The following is a 9,098-nucleotide window of genomic DNA, read 5'->3' on the forward strand; positions in this document are numbered from 1 at the left end:
TAAACACTTTAAAATAGTGGTGGTGCACCCCTTTAATCCCAGCACTCGGGAGGCAGAGCCAGGCGGATCTCTATGAGTTGGAGGCCAGCCTGGGCTACAGAATGAGATCCAGGACAGACACCAAAACTACACAGAGAAACCCTGTCTCAAAAAACAAAACAAAACAAAACAAAAAAATTCTTTGTTTTTAATTTAAGTACAAGAGTTAGGGAGGCAGAGGTGGGTGGATCTCTAGGAGTTTGAGGCCAGCCTAATCTACATATCAAGTGTCAGGTCAGCCAGAGCTATACAGACCTTGTCTCAAAACAGAAAAAAACAAACAACAAAAACAAACCACAAAAAAACCAAAGCAACAATGAAAGGCTTGGGCGTGGCTTAGTGGCAAAGCTGCTGCAAGAAGCCCTGGGCACGGACCACAGCAGCTTCTCCAGTCTCAGTGCCTGGGGAGCCATCCTAGGTGACCAAAAAGAAGAAGAGAAAAGAAAAAGAAAAAAACACTTCTTCCATGGGGCAGGGGGTGAGCTAACAGGTCTGTTCCTTGTGACCTCCCACCTCTGGCCATCACAGAAAAGTTCAGCCCTCGGTTGTACCTGACATGTAACTTTTAAAACATTCAGGTCACCAGGTGGTGGTGGCACAGGTCTTTAATCCCAGTGCTCGGGAGGCAGAGGCAGGCAGATCTCTCTGAATTTGAGGCCAGCCTGGTTTACAGAGCGAGTTCCAGGACAGCCAGGGCTACACAGAGAAACTCTGTCTTGTAAAACCAAAAATAAGTAGACAAATAATAAAAATAAGTTAGAACTGAAGTGTTCCTAAAGGCCTGTGCTAAATAAAGGCTTGTTCAGCAGCCCAGGGAACTTTGGGGAGACAGTCAAGCCTTTTAGAAGTAGTCCCCAGTGGAAGGCAGGTGAGTCACTGAGGTGGTGCCCTTGAAGGGGATATTAAGGCCCCAGCTACTTCTTCTCTCTCTTGCTTCCTGGCCACTCTGAGGTGAACAGGCCTCCTCTGCCATGTGCTCCTGCTGTGATAGACGGCACCACCACAGGCCCAAAGCGACAGGCTCAGTGATCAAGTACTCATGGAGTGAAACTCCGAGACACAAGCCCAGTGAAAGCCGCCCCCACCCTCCACCCCCCACCCCCAACAGTGGGGTTTCAGTCTTAGGGTGCTTGGTTTCCACTAAAAGCTGAGTCACCCCTGGCTTCCAGCTCAAGTTCCTGGCTGCCACATCTTCCTGTCATTCAGTGTGGATCTCCTGGGTTTTCCACAGGGCTGTTGTATGTACTTACACACACACACACACACACACACACACACACACACACACACACACACCATGCAGCATCCAGCCTGTTTGCTGTCAGATGGAGACAGCTGTTCTAGTCTTGCTGGATGTTATCTAGATCTAGTTATCTGGATCTAGTTATCTGGATCTAGTTATCTAGATCTTGGTTCTCTATATCGCAGTTGATTGGCATTTTGGGGGCCATCTAGATCTACTCTCTTTCTTTATCTCCTCTCCCTAGATTCCTTTGGGGGAACCTTGTGGGCAGTCTATGTGGGTATCAGGGTAGCTGAGGACTCCTGGTTCTTCTTCCACTGCTCAGTGAATCTCTACTGGGTAGTGTTGTGTGGATATGAGTGTTTTTCAAGACAGGGTTCCTCCTTGTAGCTTTGGAGCCTGTCCTGGATCTCGCTCTGTAGACCAGGCTGGCCTTGAACTCACAGATCTGCCTGCCTCTGCCTCCCAAGAGCTGGGATTAAAGGCATGCGCCACCACTGTCCAACTCTCCTTGATTTTATTTATTATGAGTGTTTTGCCTGTGTGTATGTCTGTACAGTATATGCATGCCTAGTGCCCTCTGAGGCCAGAAGAGGGCAGCAGATACCCTGGAACTGGAATTATAGCTGATTAGGACCTGCCACGTTGGTGCTGGGAATTGAACCCGGGTCCTCTTGCAGGGGCAGCCGATGCTTTAACTGCTGAGCCATCTCTTTAGGCCCAATGTCACCCTTTTTTGAGACAGAGTTTCTCAGTGGTCTGAGACCTGCTAATGAAATAAGACAGGGTGAGCCGTGAATCCGGGAGATCCACCTATCTCTGCCTCCCCAGTGTGGGCATTATAGGCAAACTGCTACCATGCCTACATTTTCACATGGCTTCTACAACTCAAACTCAGATCCGTGTGTTTATATGGAATGCACTTTCCTGACTGAATTATCTGCCCAACTCTGGTGGGCCTTTTAAAATGTTACCACCCCTTGAGGAGACACAGCACTCGGTGCTGGCCTGGCTCCCCTCCTCAGGCTGTGGTTTGCCCTGCCCCCTCTCAGCACTGGCTGTCCACTGGCTGCCCTCTTTGGAGTGAGTGGGGAGCTTGATCCCATGAGGTTTCCAGGCTTGAGACTCCAGACAAAGACAGGACGTTCTGATCCCTTTGGCCTGGGGCCAAGATGAAAGCTGACCACTCGAGAGAAAGAGGAGACCTGAGGCCCAGAGGCAGGTGTCAGTGGGGAACACTGGCTGCCAGGTGCATACTGGGATGGTCTCAGTCTAGAAACTGTCCTCATCATCCTGGAGATCTTGGCGGTGGGGGACATTGCTTATGCCATGCATGTAGTCTGTGACAAATGTGCCACACAGCCTACCTGCACCATTTTTTTCAGTCTCACAGCAGCTCTTTGCATCTCTATGCTCCTCATTTGGAAGCTGCTCAGCAGATGCTCAGAGAGGTAAAGGAACTTGTTAAAGGTCACACAGCAACTCCCAAGTCACAAGACTGCCTTCAGAGCCAGGCTCTGACAATATCCTGTCCTCCGGAGGAGAAAGGAACACAGCAGGCCTTCCATGTGAGCCCTGGTCCCTTCAACTGGGGTATCTGTTGAAAAGGCTGCAGACCATCACCTAGGGGAGCTTTTGGGGAGCGGTGCCCTGGAAGCTTTCAAAGAGGGCAGGAAAAGGCCGAGGAGGTGTGGCTGGCAGGGATGAAGCCTCCCAGAGTGCACGATGCCGGGAACCAGGGGCTGACAGCTTCACTCTGGCTGGCTGCTCTGGCAGAGCAACACAAACAAAGGGCGGAACAGGTGGGAGCTGGGGCAGGCTGCGGAGCCCGTTCGCTGCCCTGCCAGCTGTCCTCAGCTCCGAGGGCATGCTGCTCATCCACTAACCTGGCTGCCGCCTGAGCCCATTCTCAGGTTTCAGCTTCCCCCGCAGTACCAACTCAACAACCCCGATCCTTTAAGACAGTCAGTGGTTGTTGAGTCCAGCACTTTAAAACCAAAGTTTCCCAGCCCCATTCCCTCTCACTCCCGATTCCCGTTCCCTAGACCCAACTGTTTTCAACTGTCTGCTGGTTCTGTCTTTTTCTTCTGGCGTCTGTAGCTATTTCATAAGTATTAGACTTTGACTGCTTATGGAAGTTGTTTTAGTTTTAGATACACTCTTTTTTGGGGGGAGGTGGTTTCAAAACAGGGTTTCTCTGTGTAGCGCTGGGTAGCCTGGAACTCCCAGAGATCCACCTGTCTCTGCCTCCCGAGTGCTGGGATTAAAGGTGTGTGTCACCACACCTGGTGATATTACTCATTTATTTTTTTACTTTTATCTTCATTTATTTTATGCTGAATTTATTGCCGTGTCGTAAGTTTTTGTTTCTTCGGTTTCTTCTGGGATATCTTTTTCTTCTGTGCACCCTCCTCTTCTGGCTTTGAAACAATTTATTCCCTTTCAGTGAGGATCATCTCCATGAGGCAGGGGGAGCGCATGTCCGGGTTAATCGGGCGCATCTCAGGTGCTTTGTTTACAGGATGTATTCAATGACTAGAGAAGCTACATCTAACCCTCCAGTTCAGCATCACTAGCTGCATTTTTAAATAGGTGCAGCAAAAATTCAGCACTCTTTTTTGGCCTCTGACCCTGTGTCCAGCCCCAGGGTTTGACCTGGATGCACCTACGGACTCTACCATCATACTGCCTGAACGGCACACGTTGCTTCTTTAAAGTGACATCTTTCAGATACTTGGTGGCTTTTCAGATTTGCATACTCTTAATGGCCTAGGCAGTTTCAGGGAACCTGAAGACTTGACCAGCTTGAGTTTTTCTTTTTTTTTTTTTAGGATTTTCTGGGTCAAGAGAGTAGGGGATCATCTTCACAGGTCACCTCAGGTGAAGAGGCCTAACTTAACATTAGTGCAACCACGACTAGGCCTCACCATTACAATAACCAGGAAATGCCATAAACTGTATCTTTCGGGAGACCAATCAGCATTGAGACCAACAGGAACTAGATGCTCCAGAACATTAAGGACAGCTGACATCACTTGTATCTAGGTTGCCAATTTCCTTGCAGCAAGGCCAGTACCAAGCCCTGTTTGACAAGACTTCTTCTGTTACTTTACTCCTGCCCAATCAGTTCAACCCCCATCTGAATCTGGAATCCCCCATCCCCCCACCCTTTACTCCTTAAAAACCCTGCCTCGGGCTGGAGAGATAGCTCAGAGGTTAAGAGCACTGGTTGCTCTTTCAGAGGTTCTGAGTTCAATTCCCAGCAATCACATGGTGGCTCACAACCATCTATAAATGAGATCTGGCGCCCTCTTCTGGTGTTCAGGCATGCACGCAGACAGAACACTATGTACATAATAAATCTTTTTTCCCATAATTTGATATTTATTTATTTATTTATTTATTTATTTATTTATTTATTTATTTATTTATTTATTATGTACACAGAAGAGGGTGCCAGATCTCATTACAGGTGGTTGTGAGCCACCATGTGGGTGCTGGGAATTGAACTCAGGACCTCTGGAAGAGCAGTCGGTGCTCTTAACCTCTGAGCCATCTCTCTAGCCCTTATTTTATTTTTTAATGCCGAATGCCATTTATTGAAGGAGGGAGGAGGTCTTAAATACAGGCTTACAGCACAATGGGAGAACCCCGGAGGGCAGAAGTTCGCTACTGATGTTTTACAATCTTGCACAATACACGATAAATAAATTTTAAATAAAATAAAATAAAATAAAAACTCTGCCTCAACTGAGCTCGATGCTCTCCTTGATCCAACCACTATGTCGGAACAGACGGGAAGCCCAGGCCCAAGCTTGCAATAAAGGCTCTTTGCTTTTGCATACAAACGCAGACTCCTCGTGGTCTCTGGGGGGCTTATGACGCAGGCACAACACAGGCTGCTCACAGGAAGTGGAAGCACAAGGGTTACGGGGCACTGTTGCTCACTTTAAACTTTGGTTTATTCCTCTTTTGTTGAGAAAGGGTCTCTTATGTAGCCCAGGCTGGTTTTGACCTTATCTACCTGCCTCTACTTCCCAAGTGCTGTGATTATAGGGGTGGCTCACCATGCTCAGCTATTATTCATTCTTTATATATAGTTATATTATTTTTTGAGGCAGGGTCTCATATAGCATAGGCTATCCTGAAACTTGCCTTGTAGCAGAGGCTGGCCCTGAGCTCCTCATCCTCCTGCCTCCACCTGAGTGCTGGAATTACAGACATTTGCTAGATATTACCCATGGAGTGTGTTGGAGACCACGTAACATTTAGCTTTTTCTATTCATGGCCACCTTTTCCTGTTCTGATTTTGTGGTGGTGAAAGGTCTCCAAACTGATTCAGAAGTGGCTAGTGTGCTGGGCAGCAGTGGCACAAGCTTTTAATCCCAGCACTCGGGAGGCAGAGCCAGGCAGACCTCTGTGAGTTTGAGGACAGCCTGGTCTACAGAGCGAGATCTAGGACAGTAGGACAGGCACCAAAGCTACACAGAGAAACCCTGTCTCAAAAAACAAAACAAACAAACAAAAAGCCAGAAGTAGCTAGTGCTTACAATCTCTCCCCTGTACACTCGGTTTTTCTGGGGAGTCGTGACTTGGTGCTGTTCCCTTTCCTAGTCATCTGTGCATCTCTCATCAATTCATTCCAGTAAAAAGCAGTCTTGAGATTTATTTCCCACTGGACTCAGTGGTTCATATCTATAACCCCATCACTCAGGAATCTGAGGCAGGATTATTGTGAGGGCCAACCTGGGCTACAGAGCGAGACTTTTGTCCCCCACAAACAAAACACTACCCCAAAATCTAAAAAGAAGAAGAGGAGGTGGGGGGGGGGGAGATACGTGCAGTTTTGAAAGAGTCACAACGTTTTACAGAGTACAAATAACATGGTTTATTTACCAAGTGACTGACTTGAAAACAACCTTGAGGGTGCAGGGGAGTAAGCCATTATAAAAGGGGGTCCAATGCTCTGTCCTGGCCTCTGCAGGCACCAGATACATGCAGGACGCATAGATATGTTCAGGCAAACATACACGTGTAATTAAAAAAAAATCTTAAAGATGATGAAGGAGCATCCGAACATATTTGTGAATACGCATGCTGGGCCAGGTGTGGTGACACTCCCCTGTAATCCAGGACTTGGAAATAGAGGGAGAAATATCAAAAGTTTCAGGAAAGCCTTGGCTATATAAACCTGACTCGAAAACAAAAACAAAAACATAAATATTCTTTACCTGTTAGAGATGTTTACAAGAATGCGTGTGAAATGATCTACTCAGGACGTATTTACTGTGGTACTAGAGAGTGAATCCAGAGCCTTGCACATGCTAGGAAAATGCTCCGCAGCTGAACTATCATAGCTAGGTAAATGCTCCACAGCTGAGCTATCATATCTTCAGCAACACTCCTCCCCCCATTTAAAGATAGGGTTTTATGGAGCTTTGGCTGGCTTCAACCTTACGACATGGCAGAGTCTGGCTTTGAACTTCCAGCCCTCCTGCTTCTGCTTCCCAAGCCAGCTGGCCCCTGCCCTTTTTGTATCTTTACTTATTCTTGAGACGGTGTCTCACTAAATTTCCCAGGCTGGCTTTGAACTTGCAATCCTACCTTACCTCCTGCCCTTCTGATGGGATTTACTTTTAAAACAGTCTAGCCCTGACTCCCTCAAAAAAAAAAAAAAATAGGCTTAAAGAGATACACATGAGATTGGCAAAATATTGATAAATAACAAAACACAATAGATATATGGAAATCCATTAGTCCTCCTGCTCTTGTGTGTTTCAGATTATATTAAAGATGAAAGGATTCAAAAGAGGCAGGAGAAAAAGGAGGGGTCGGGGCAGGGTAGGCATGGCTGGTTCAGCCATCATTTGGCTTGAGCAGGTTGAAGACATGAAATGATTGGCTGGGGATGTGGTGGGGGTGACTGAGCATGTGCTTAGTATGTGTGAGGTCTTAGGTTCAGTTCACAGCATGTATGTGTGTACAGAGGTGGACACACACACATGCATGGCATGAAACCCTGAAACACTTTATTAAGGATAACTCATAGTTTCTGTCAATTTGACACAAACCTAGACATAACTGAAAAGGGGACATGTCAGTTGAGAAACTGCCTCCATCATACTGGCCTGTGGGGAGTTTCCCAATTGCTAATTGGCGTGGGAGGGCCCAGCCCACTGTGGGTAGTGCTGTCCCTGGGCAGGTGAGCCTGGGTTGGATAAGACAGCAAGACATGGGGAGCCAGCTGGTAAGCAGCATTTCTCCATGGTCTCTGCTTCAGTCCCTGCCTTAGCTTTCCCTAGGAGGTACCCTGTAAACCAGATAATCTCTTCCTTCCTGGTATTAGCCAGTGCTCTCTTGAGGAACATTCATTTTATATATAGAAAGAGCATTTACATAACACATACATAAGGGCTATGTTACATATGTAAAACATATACATATAACATATATTATGTTATATACAACAGAAAGTCCCCAAATCCAGTAGTTGTTCAGTCCAGGAGGCTGGATGTTTCAGCTGGTCTTCAGTATATGCCAGAATCCTCATGAAGTGGGGCTCTAATGCCGGTGAAGGAAGGGACTTGCCAGCCAGTGCGAGCATGTCTTTATATAGGCTGCCACCAGAAGGTGTGACCCAAGATTAAAAGTGGATCTTACCTCCTCAAAAGGTCTGGATTGAAGGTGTGTCTTCTCACTTTAAAGATCCAGATCCAGATTAGAAGTGGGTCTTCCCAGTTGAAATGATTTTTTTTTCTTTCCAAGACAGGGTTTCTCTGTGTAGCTTTGGTGCTGTTCCTGGAACTCACTCTGTAGTCCAGGCTGGCCTCGAACTCATAGAGATCCGCCTGGCTCTGCCTCCTCAGTGCTGGGGTTAAAGGCGTGCCTACAGCCTAATCTCATGGAGGCATTTTCTCTATGAGGTTCCCTCCTCTCAGAGGATTATAGCTTGTGTCAAGTTGACATAAAACTAGTCAGCACACCAGGGTTGAGAGCTAATCCACACAAATCATCTGCTCAATTTACTTAAGAGATTCCTCATGTAGCCCAGACTGGCTTTGAACACAGTATCTAAGGATGGCCTTGAACTTCTGATCATTCTTCCTCCCCCTTGAATGCTAAGATTACAGGGGAGCATCATCATGCCTGACTTTGGTGGCCCTAAGATTGAACCCAGGGCCCTCCTGTATGCTAAGCAAGCACTTTACAAACTGAGCTACAATTTACAAACTGAGCTACCCAAGTGTGTCCTGGTCAACCCTGTGTGCTGTGTGCAACCTGTTTTCGGGACTGTCCCTGCTGCACGGAGCCATTGTTCTTCTTGAATGCGATAAAGCCACACGCGTTCTAGATAAGTCCACAGGGTGTACCCGTAGCTCCTGTCACATCCAGCTTTAGAACATTTTATCACTCTGTAGTTTGGATTTGGGGTTTCTCCAAAGGTCCATGGTTGGTCCCCAGTGTGTGCCACCACTGTGAGGTGATGTAACTTTTAAGATGAAGGACTTCATGGGAGAAAGCTAGGTTAGCGGGGCATGCCCTTCAAAAGGTCAAGACCGCCACCCTGCACTCTGTGCTTCCTGACAGTTGTTCTCTGAGCAGCTCTTCCTCAGCCCTTCCTCCCTCTCCACGGTCCGGAAACCAGAGACAACCAACCACAGAGTGAAACCTCCGAAAAAGAAACCTTTTCTCGTTTAAGCTGATTTCCTTAGGCATTTTATCATCTAACACATTACACTGTGTTATTTCCCATCCTCCTTTCCCCATCCCTGGCAACCACTACCCGACCTTTATCTATATGGGCTGGCTAACTCTG

This window comes from Peromyscus maniculatus, chromosome 3 (assembly GCF_049852395.1).
Source record: "Peromyscus maniculatus bairdii isolate BWxNUB_F1_BW_parent chromosome 3, HU_Pman_BW_mat_3.1, whole genome shotgun sequence".
In the NCBI taxonomy this organism is placed as follows: Eukaryota; Metazoa; Chordata; class Mammalia; order Rodentia; family Cricetidae; genus Peromyscus; species Peromyscus maniculatus.